This window comes from Arachis duranensis, chromosome 7 (assembly GCF_000817695.3).
Source record: "Arachis duranensis cultivar V14167 chromosome 7, aradu.V14167.gnm2.J7QH, whole genome shotgun sequence".
Classification (NCBI taxonomy): Eukaryota; Viridiplantae; Streptophyta; class Magnoliopsida; order Fabales; family Fabaceae; genus Arachis; species Arachis duranensis.
In genome coordinates this window covers 76,196,283-76,208,322 of record NC_029778.3, presented here as the reverse complement: position 1 = coordinate 76,208,322, position 12,040 = coordinate 76,196,283, and the positions used below count along the sequence as shown (strand labels likewise).

At 30.6% G+C, this 12,040-nt stretch overlaps 1 pseudogene; it reads left to right on the top strand.

Moving 5' to 3' along the window:
• The first annotated feature begins 11,175 nt into the window (after positions 1–11,175).
• Positions 11,176–12,040, top strand: part of LOC107459648 (pathogen-related protein-like) — a 7,785-nt pseudogene continuing 6,920 nt past the window's right edge.

Below are 12,040 nucleotides of genomic sequence, written 5' to 3'. Positions count from 1 at the left end.
AACACCTCTAGAAACTCACACACAGCTGAAATCTGCTCTAGGCTTTGATTATCTTCCCAAACCCCCGCCGTTAATAGTATAATGCCCTGACATTCAGTCCCAGAATAATTTACTATCATAGAATTCAAATAATAGTGATTTACCACAACAGGCACTTCTGACCCTTTCGGCATAAAGAGCATACTGACTTCTCAGAACAATCCAGCAAAATATGATTCTTGGACAACCAATCGAGTCCCAAAATGAGATCAAGACCAGTCATCGTAGACAAATTAGATCATGCACGAATTCACGTTGCTGTACTTGAAATGGAACTTGTGGACATCCTAATCTAGTTACAATAGCTTCATGGGTAGCATTATGCACCTTTATATCATACCCCAAGACCACTATTTTCAACCCTAGTTCATCAGCCTTCTCAAATGCAATGAATGAATGTGTTGCTTCTGAACCAAATATGGCATTTGAAACTCTAACATCTATTTCAGTGTTACCTCTTATCAAGATCTCAGATCCCTCGGCACCTGCTGCAGAAGTGGTGTACACTCTCTTCGGCTGCTGTACTCTACCGGTCTCATACTTCTTCTTCTCCGAAAAATTCCCGGCGAGGTGTCCGGGCTGTCCACAAAAGTAGCATACCCCTGATCCAAATCTGCACGGAACTCCCGGATGGTACTTCCCGCACCTCTGACAGCTCAAGTCCTGCTGTGGCTGCTTCTCATATCTTCTTCCTTGATTAGCATTAGTATTCGGCCTTCTAAAATTTCCCTGGCCTTGATTCTGTTGTGGAACAAAGCCTCCACGCTTAAAATTCCTGCCCCTTGGTGCAAAATTTCTTTCGTGAGCCCTCTGAAATGGCATCCTCAGATTTCCCTTTTCCGCTGCAGCTTTCTTGACACATTCTTTCGCCACTTAGCTCTTATTTACGATCTCAGAAAAGATCCTGATTTCCATTGGTGCAACGAAGCTCAGAATATCGCTCTGAAGGCCTCCCTTATACTTGATACATTTCCACTTAGCAAAATCTTCAGGCGTACCTTGACAGATTCGGAAAAGGAGACACAGCTCTTCAAACCTGTTAGTATATTTAGTAACAATCATCTGGCCTTGTTTCAGCTGAAACAATTCAAGTTCCTTAGCATTCTTGACTAAAGTGGGAAATTATTTCTTGTAGAACTCTGTTCGGAAGACCTCCCAAGGAATCACAGCACCATCTAGCTGCAGGATACGTCGTGTTCCCTGCCACCAATACTAGGCCTCGCCTTGCAACTGGTAAGTTCCAAATTCAACATGCTGCTCCTCGAGAACCTGTTGAGCCTGTAGTGCCCGCTTCATCACTTGGATCCAATTATTCGCCTCAGTGGGGTTTGAGGTTCCTCTGAAGGTCGGAGGGTAAACCTTCACAAAAGAGGAAAGCATCATAGGGCCCTCGTCGCCATTATTTCCATTGTTCCCATTGTTCATTTGGTTTTCCAGAGCTTCGACTGTCGTGTGCATAGCCGCGGCCATGTTTCCAAGGGCAGCCATGAAGTCTATAGGGTCATTCCCTGTTGGGCCAGGATTGGCATTGCCTATTCTACCTTTGCCTCGCCTGCGACCACGTCCACGAGTCAACATCTGGTTCCTATACACACCAAACAAGTGATATCAAGTTGATCAGTCTCAATATCGCAAGTCTAGTGCTTCAAGTCCCAAATGCATGCTCATGAATGTTATGCCATAATATCAGTTAGATATCCTAATAGCACATAGACACATACACAGAAAATGCATAGAAGCATAGTCAGTCTGTCCCTCAGGCTCTATAGAAACGAACTATTCTGATACCATAATATAACACCCTACTACACAGAGCTTTACGCTTAAGCCGTAAAACAATGTTGGTGTAGTATTATGACCTTTAAAATGAAATATATAATAATAATAATGAAAAGGAGATAGTATACTAGGAGCCTTGAAAAAAACGGTAAAACAAAAATCGCAAAATAAAAAGCACCAGCGCTCAGAAGTACGAATTACTTGCGTGAGAAGAAAACTAAAGTTCGTTATCTGTCTCCCTTCCAAACACTACCTAAGTGACCAAAACTTGTGCATTTTACATGCTTGATGTTTCTTTTACCTATTATTATAAGTTTGACACATTTTGATCTATGTAACTCATATGTTTCAATTTCTTTATGCTTATTTGGTTTGGGTTATATTAGACATGAACTTTTCAATTTGTATATCAATCTTGTGATTTTAGTGTTAGAAAGCATATTGGTGGTTAATCTTGCTATGATCACTTTGTTGAACTTATTTTTGCTTGTTTCTTACCTCAGTTGCTTTTGTTTATGCCTTGATGATATGTTGACTCTTATTTTTTTAACTATGTGCGCTGCACATACTTTAAATCATTCATTTGGCATAATGCATGATTTGTGAAGTTGGATTGTGAGCTGGCATATTTTTATCTTTCTAAAAATTTTTCGAGTTCTAAGGGCCATGTTTGCTATGTTACATGACAACTAACTCTTTTTCAACTAACCTCTTTTCTTTGGCCATACTTTTTGGTTAAATAGGCAATGCGACTAACTTTGATTGATGTTATTGATTGGAGTGCGATTTTTGGTTAGTTTTGTTTCATAATTTCACTCACACATCCACTTAATTCTCTTTCCTCCTTCCACTTCACAAATACTTGGTTATTCGCCTAAGTTCTTATGCTTCTTGTTGATTGCTTGTTGCTTTAACTTGCATATTTATCTTTAAAGCATCTTACACACCTTAAAATAGGTGAGTATATGCATACTTTGTGTAGTTGTGACATAGCTTTCAAGTGCTGGTGCGTGAGTTCTAAACCACGCGCAAACTTAGAATTCACGCACTATTTTATTTAATGTCACAAACTAATCAACTCACTTCATTTTAGTGATTATTACATCATCCCGGCAATCTATGCTTCCTTTCTTAGAATTTACTTGTCTTAATATATTCTGTTCTATACCTTTCAGGATAAGTAATCATAAGCAACAAGGAAAGCAAACGAAAGAACATGCCACAATGGATAGAGAAGCGAGAAAACTAATCCTTAGTAGCAGAACCACCACTAGCATCACAGCCGATCTACCGCATTGTCCTCAAGCTATTCCAAAAGATAGTCCAAATGGAATGTTGCAACAAGTGACACTATGAGTACTTGAAGAAGCTTTCTGGCTATATAGACCCCTCGGAGGAAGAGCAACATCCACCAGCTGAAGGTAGAGACGAGTAAACATCTAGCTTTGTCTTGATTGCATGGAGGACCGTGCATATTTTTAAGTGTGGGGAGGTCGAGCGACCAGATCGGCTGTTGGGTGACAATTTTTTCTTCCAAATACTTTCATTTTGATTTTTATTATGCTTTCTGGATATTTGTTAGCTTTTGGTTGTGATTAGATAATGTGATAATTGGACTTAGTTTACTTTTTTATATGCATATGATGATTTGGATCGATAGAGAATAGGAAAAGAAATTAGGAATTTTGATTTTTCATCCAATCACATTATACTCATACATATAATAAACTTAGTCAAAATAATTAATTTTCAGGACAACTTTTTATATAGGACATCCCATTGATTTGAGTAAAAAAATTTTATTGAACTTGCTTGAAAAATATTGTGAAACATAGATGAGAGCTAGAACACACAACCAAGTGAGCTTTGAGCTTTAATGTGTGGTTGCATCATATTAACCACTATCTTAATTCTTGTGTGTTATTCTCTCTCTATGATTGTGATCTTTGATTTATTTAATTCTTGATGTCCAATATTTTGTGTATGAATGCATTTACATGATGGAGGCCTTTATTTCATTTTAACTCACTTACCCATATGGCCTTATCCTTTTATCTACCTTTGTTAACTAATTTTGAGCATATTTAATCCCCTTTTATTCTTAATTTTAGCACATCAGTACCCCTAAGTGAAAAATAATAGATGTCCTTAATTTGGATCTTTGATTAGTTTAGGCTAGTGAGAGTGAGCATCATCTAAGTGTAGAGAAATTTGAAAATATTAGTTGAGAAAAATAGGTGTTTTGCATTTTTTGTTGAAATTTTGGGAATTAAATACATACTCATGCATTGAATGTTGAACCATATGCATTAATTTTTTTGTATATATTATGTTATTAAAAAAAAGGGAGAAAAAGAAAAAAAAAGAAAACAATAAAAATGAGCCAAATGTTACCCCAAGAGGAAAGTATGAAAAATAAAAGTATATGTGATATGAATTGAAAAAAATACATGAATGTGTGAAAAAGTGAATAATAGGTAGTTAGGTTTTGTAGTAGAGTTGAATAGGTTGTCATAGGGAGTTTAAGTTAATCAAAGATTCAATTTCAAGTCCACTTAGTCAAATACAATCTTACCTTGACTTTACCCCATTACAACCCTTGAAAAGTCCTTATGATACTTGTATGCATATATTGAATAATTGTTTATTGTTAGAAGAAAAACAAGTCTCAAAAAATAAGATTAGAAGAAAATTGAGTGAATCGACTCTAAACACTTGAGCGATTGGAGAGTACACACATCCGGTGAGAGGTTTGATTGCTCAATTCTATATTTCCACCTTTTATTATTTATTATCTTTCAAGTTGTTACCATCTTTTGGAACTCAAATGGATATATGGAAATTGTACTGATTGCTACATTATTTTAACCCTCTTTGTTTATACATTTTCTTGAAAATTAATTTATACGTGTTGACCAAGTAAATACATATATAGATACAAATAGATAGATAGCATAGATTTAGATAGTTTTCTTTCAATAAATGTTGAATATCCCTTGATCTTATTTTTCTTGATGTTTAGTATGAGGACATGCTATTGTTTAAGTGTGGGAAAGTTGATAAACCCATATTTTATGATGAATTTTGAATTGAAATGAGTGAATTTTATCAACTTATATTGTATTTATTCATTGAAATTGCATAGTTTTGTGAATTTCTCCTAATTGTGCTTAATTGTGAAAAATATGCTTTTATGCTTTAAAATTGCTAAATTGAATTCACTTTTATCCCATTCGATGTCTTGATGTGTTTGTTTGAGTGATTTAAGGTTTAGAAGGCAAGAATGGCTCGAAGAAGTGAGAGAAAGCATGCAAAAGTGGAGAATTCATGAAGAAATGAAGTTTTGAAAATCTGTTCAATTGTGCGTATGCATACGCACGAGTAGCAGCACGTGATTTACTTAAGTAAATACGTGGCTCGCGATTTCAGGCCCAATTTTAGCCCAATATAACTCATTTTTGAAGTATTATTTGAAGGCTAGACTCAAGAAGGATCAACCAAGTAGTGTAGAACCATGTTTTAGGTTTATTCCTAGAGAGAGAAACTCCAACTTCTCTCTAGGATTTTAGGGTTAGCTTAGTTTTGTCTTAGATTTAGATTTTAATTCTTGTTTTAGTGTAGTTTTCTTTATACTTTCATGTTCTCTTTTACTTGTTAGTTTCTTTATTTGTCAATTTTAGTTTATGAACACTTGTTTGAATTTCATTTTTCTTTAATGCAATTTTATGTTTTAATGTTCATTGATGTTTGCTTAAGTTTTTATTGTTGTTTTCTTGCTTTGGCTAGTTATAGATTTTATAATTCTTACAATTTATCGTATTTTCTTTTTATGATTTCCAAGTGTTTGATAAAATGTCTTTCTTAGTTTTAGAGTAGAATTTTGCATTCTTGGATTGGAATTGAGGATTTAGGTGACCTTGAGTCATTGATATCTAATATTGATTGATAATTTAGGGTAGTTAGTTGGTTTTGTTTTCACTGACGCTAGTCTTTCACTAAGTTTAATTAGTGAGTTGGCTAGGACTTGTGGATTAAGATCAATATGCCTATTTGACTTCCCTCCGAAGTTTGGGGATGACGAAATGGGATTAACTCTTCTCAATTGCCATGTTTATGGTCAATTGATATCCAAGAGCCTGTGCCAAGGTGCATGCTTTTTGTCGATGATATCGCCCTTATAGGAGAGTCAAAAAAAAGACCTAAATAAGAAGTTGGACTTATGGAGAGAAGCTCTAGAAGTGTATGGTCTGCGCATAAGCCGTAGGAAATATATGGAATGTAAGTTTGGTCTGATGAGGGAAAACCCAAATTTAGAGGTGAAGATTGGAGAAAACATCCTACGAAAAGTTAAAAGTTTTAAGTATCTTGGGTGCATCATATAGGATAATGGAGAGATTGAACAGGATGTAAATCATAGGATCCAAGCAGGTTGGTCAAAATGGCAGAGTGCATCTGGTTTTATATGCGACAAAAAAGTGCCTTTAAAATTTAATGGTAAATTCTATTACACTGTTATAAGACTGGCTATACTTTATGGCACGGAGTGTTGGGCGGCCAAAGGGGAGCACGAACATAAGCTGAGTGTGGCAGAGATGAAGATGTTGAGATGGATGAGTGGTCATACGCAAGTGGATAAAATAAGGAACGAAGATATAAGGGAGAGAGTTGGAGTAGCACCCATTGTGGAAAAGATGGTAGAATCGTGTCTCAGGTAGTTTGGACATATGAGAAGAAGACCGACAGAACACCCAGTCAGGAGGATGGATGAGATGGAAGATGGACAAGGGGTGAAAGACAGAGGAAGACCTAAGAAGACCATCCAAGAGGTGGTCAAACGAGATCTACATGTAAATGGTCTCTCTGTAGACATGATACATGATAGACTCAATAGTGTCGTTTGATTCATGTAGTCGACCCCACCTAGTGGGACAAGGCTTTGTTGTTGTTGTTGCTCTTTATTTTCTTACATTTTAATTTCTTATCAATTACTTTTAAAAACCCTTTTTCTCATAGCCAATGATGCACACACCTCACTACAATTGAGAGACGATCCAAGATTTAAAACTTTCGATTTTTATTAATTTGTATTGTGACAATCTTCTAAACTCTGACACAGGTCATTTATTGGTTTGGGACTATACTATTAACAAAGTGATTCTTTTTTAGAAAATTTCGAACCGACAATTGGCTTGCATTATGTCTTAGTATCCTATTTGATTTAAGATAACTATAGAGATAAAATAAGAATATTTACTAAAATACCCTTAGGTATTAAAGAAAATAGGGTAAACTAAAGTGGTCCCTATGTTTAGGTGTAATTCTGTTTTGGTCCTTAAAGTTTAAAGTGTCCTATTTGAACCCAAAAAAGTTTCATTTAGCTTTAATTTAGTCCCACCATAAGATCAAAGTTAAATAATTAACGAAATATCCTACATTACAGCAGTATAAGAACAAGGTTGATAATCTGGAGAACAAGTACAATCTCCAGAGGTACAAAATCAACCGTAGATGTATCAATACATTTATTTATCATTCTTTTTATAATTTAAATGAAATATTTTTGATAAAACTAAGGAGAATGATAAATAAATGTATTGATGCATCCACGGTTAATTTTGTGCCTTTGAAACTTGTACTTGTTCTCTAAATTATTGACCTTGTTCTTATACTGCCGTAATGTAAGACATTCTGTTAATTATTTAACTTTGACTCCACAGTGGGACTAAATTGAATCTAAATGAAACTTTTTTGGATTTAAATAGGACACTTTAAACCTTAAAAATCAAAACAGGATTACGCCCAAACGTAAGGACCAATATAATACTTTACCCAAAAAAATATTATTAAAATTTCAATCTATATCTCAAAAATTTTAGTCTCATATCTTTACTTTTTAAAAATATTAAAAAATTTATAATTTTAATTTTAATTTCTAACCGCTAAACACAATTTTAAATTTCAGTTCCAAAGTCAATTTTAGTCTTTATACATAAACACTGTTATAAAGAACTAAATAATTCGTAGTGATCTTCCTAATATTAGATAGTAACAATCTACCAACTAGAAATAGAAATAAATCAAAGTAGACCAGGCCATGTTGGATTTAACTGCTAATAGGCCTAACTTGGCAATTTTTCCTTTTTTGGATGTTTGAGCTAAGTTTTTTGAAAATCTAATTTCATCGTCTGATAAAGAACTGTTAATAAAAAAATAAGTTGGGTTAAAAATTTCAATGGACTTATTAATATATATTTATATATATTAAAGAAATTTGATAACTAATAATAAATAATAAAGTCACCTAGGGTGATTCCACCCCCTTTGATGAGTGAATGCACTTTCACAAATATTGAGTGTTCAATTTTAATTGCGCACATAATTTAACATCAGTCATTGACAAAAATAATTCATAAAAGGGCAAGATTTCTTTCTCCTTTTCTTTTTCATTTATAAAAGGCATTGATATCATGGGAGTTTTGATATTTTCATTTTCTTCTTATGTTATTTTTTAAAATTACCTTTGTTACTTTAATTTTTAGAATTATAAAAGAAACCTTTTTAAAATGGCTAACATGCATTTTAAGAGTACATTTGAAGAACATTATAAAAAAATATTTGACTAAAAATTATTAAGAAAATAAGTTTTTTTATTTCTAATGCATTAAATACATATAAAAACTCAATTATATATTATTATATCCTTAAAAAGTGTTCTTCTAAAATATATTTTAGCTAAATTCTTAATTTAATAATGTAATTTTACTGATAAATGTCTTAGGATATTGGTTAAGATTACTATTAATGTGAATTTTTTTTATTTTTATAAACAAATATATTATAAGCATATTAAAATGTTCAAATATTTAATTATTTTTATATAAAAACTTTCTATTATACTCTTCAAGTTATGCTCTTACTTATTAGTAATAAGACCCAATTAATTAAGTGTTATTAAAAATTTTTAGAACAAATAATTTTATGATTATATATATATGAATAATACTAGAGAGATAATAGTCCTAAATTATTTTATTTAATTTAATATTTATAATTTTATATATGTAATATCTGTAACTATATATTAATTATATTTAAAATTATTTATTTCAATAATAATTATAGAATACAAAATAAAAGAATTTTAAACTATTTTAAATTAATTTTTATTATTTTCTAAATATTTTTATAAAAAATAGGCCTTAATTAATGCAATTAATAATTCAACATTACATTGTTTCTCTTTCTTAAATAAATGAATAACATATATGGTGGATAGTCATTCTCCGGTTATTTTTATTTTTATGTGAAATTATTAGTTAGAAATTATTAAATGATTTAACATGTTTAACTAAATTATTATTTAATAATTTTTAACTATCAATTTCACACATAAAAACAAATGTATATAAGTTTTTACTGATATATATATTACTTAAATATTATGAATGCGAAAAATACTACGAGACAACATATTAAAAAAGGGTTAATTATGAATTTGGTACTTAAAAGTTTTAGCCGTTAACAAAAAAATCTCTAAAAGAAATTATCGACAAAACAATCCTTGAATGATTTAAAAATGCAACAAATATTTTTATAAAAAAAATAGATTATGTTAAATATTTTTAGAAAAAAAATAGGCCTTAATTAATGCAATTAATAATTCAACATTACATTGTTTCTCTTTCTTAAATAAATGAATAATATATATGGTGGATAGTCATTCTCCTATTGTTTTTATTTTTATGTGAAGTTGTTAGTTAAGAATTATTAAATGATTTAATATGTTTGACTAAATTATTATTTAACGATTCTTAACTATTAATTTCACACATTAAAATAACTGTATATAAATTTTTACCGATATATATTACCTGAATATTATGAATGCGGTAAATATTATGAGAGACAACATATTGAAGAAGGGTTAACTATGAATTTGGTACTCAAAAGTTTTAGCCGTTAACAAAAAAATCTCTAAAAGAAATTATTAACAAAACAATCCTTAAATTATTTAAAAATGCAACAAATATTTTTATAAAAAAATAGACTATGTTAAATATTTTTATAAAAAAAAGAGGCCTTAATTAATGCAATTAATAATTCAACATTACATTGTTTTTCTTTCTTAAATAAATGAATAACATATATGGTGGATAGTCATTCTCCTATTGTTTTTATTTTTATGTGAAGTTGTTAGTTAAGAATTGTTAAATGATTTAATATATTTGACTAAATTATTATTTAACGATTCTCAACTATCAATTTCACATATTAAAACAACTGTATATAAATTTTTACCGATAGATATTACCTGAATATTATGAATGCGATAAATACTATGAAACAACATATTGAAGAAGGATTAACTATGAATTTGGTACCCAAAAGTTTTAGCCGTTGATAAAAAATCTTCTAAAAGATATTATCGACAAAACAATCCTTGAATGATTTGAAAATGCAACAAAAATAACGAATAATTATTATAGTTTTTGTAAGTAATAAAAAAACTTTTATATTTAACAAATAATTTATCTATTTAATCTAGATTTTTGTGCCAACATTTGAATAAATATTTAGAAAGTGTACAAAAAAATCCGAAACAAAACTTGATCTTTAGTTTTTTTTCAAAAATTATGATAATTCAAAATAAAAAATAACTTTTTAAAAAAATTATTTGGTATAAAATTATCAAATTTTAGCGATAAAAAGATCTTATTTGTTTAATAATAATTCAAAATTTGATTTTTAAATTTTTTTTAAAATATATATTTAATATTTAATTTCTTTTTGTCGTATCTTTAAATTTTTCAAAAACTTATTTATTGTTAACATATTTTGAGATTCTTTTTATCAACAATGTAAATTTTCGGGTATTATTTTCATAATGAAAAATATTATTTGTACACCAAAATTAGTCACTAAAATCATTCACCAATAAATTTATGTATAAATATATGTGTGGTTTAATTTATTTTTAATGTATATTTGTATTCCAGCATGTATTTTATACTAGTGGCTGACTTTGGTGATTGATTTTGGTGTACACTTAGCATACCCTTTGATAATTTACTCTATCAAAAAAACATTTTTAGTATAAAGAGTGTTAGGGGGCAACAACTTTTGTGATTTGTAATCATTAAATAGTCATTAATAATATTTTTAATAGTATGAAATTTTATCTAATGATATAAAATTATTCACTTTTTTTTATTAGTTATATGCTGGCCTAAATTTAATAAAGTAGCTTGTCAAGACTTTTTCTTTTAATATTTACTTTTAAGGCGGTGGCGTTTTTCTTATATATAAATATAAAAGACAGGTTTGCGGGTTGTGAGTGAGAAACAGCAAGTCACATGCATGGCTGAGAAAGGAGGAGATTCAGGAAGTGAAGTAGAGAAGGCGGTGGTCTATGGAGACAAGTACCGTACGATTCTGGAAGATGAAGTTCACAACAATCAACACTCATTGGAGGCATGGTGGCCCTCCTCTTTTCGATGCCGTTAACAAGCTCTTTGAACAAGGCCGAACCAAGGTTGCTACATGCGTTTCAAAATAATTATTATCAGACTATTTTCTTACTTATTTAGTTTTTTGATTCATTAAAAAGTAATATATTTAGATAATATTTATATTAATTAATTATATGCAGGAGTGGCCTAAAGGGTCATTAGAGGAAACGGTTCAAAATGCAGTGAAGTTGTGGGAAATGGAACTTTCTCATAAGACTCGCTTGCAAGACTTCAGGAGCATAAATCCGGACAAGTTCATGCTTTCTGTCAATGGTAAATTAAATTAAACTTTTATTTTTCTTCTTCTTAGCCACAAAGTTGTTTTGGTTTTTATGTGCAAAGAGATTTTTTGTGCATAAATAATTGAGAATCAAATGAAGTGAGAACGTTTGTTACACTCGTCTGATTTCTGTTACTAATTAACTGCGTTGAAGTTTTGGGCAAACTAATTTATAGATAAAGAATCTGCGGGCAAACTAATTCTATCATTATAGTTTCAACCAAACATATACCAAGTTTACCTATGAATGAATTTAGCTTGAGTATGTATGACCAAGAATTTAATTAAATAGAGGTATGTAGAGTAAACTACTAAAACAGTATCCCAAATTGTTAAAAAAAAATCCAAATGCTGCTAATAATAAATAAATTTTCAAAAAATTTAAAAATGCGATAAAAAAACTATATATTAAATATATATTATAAAAAATAAA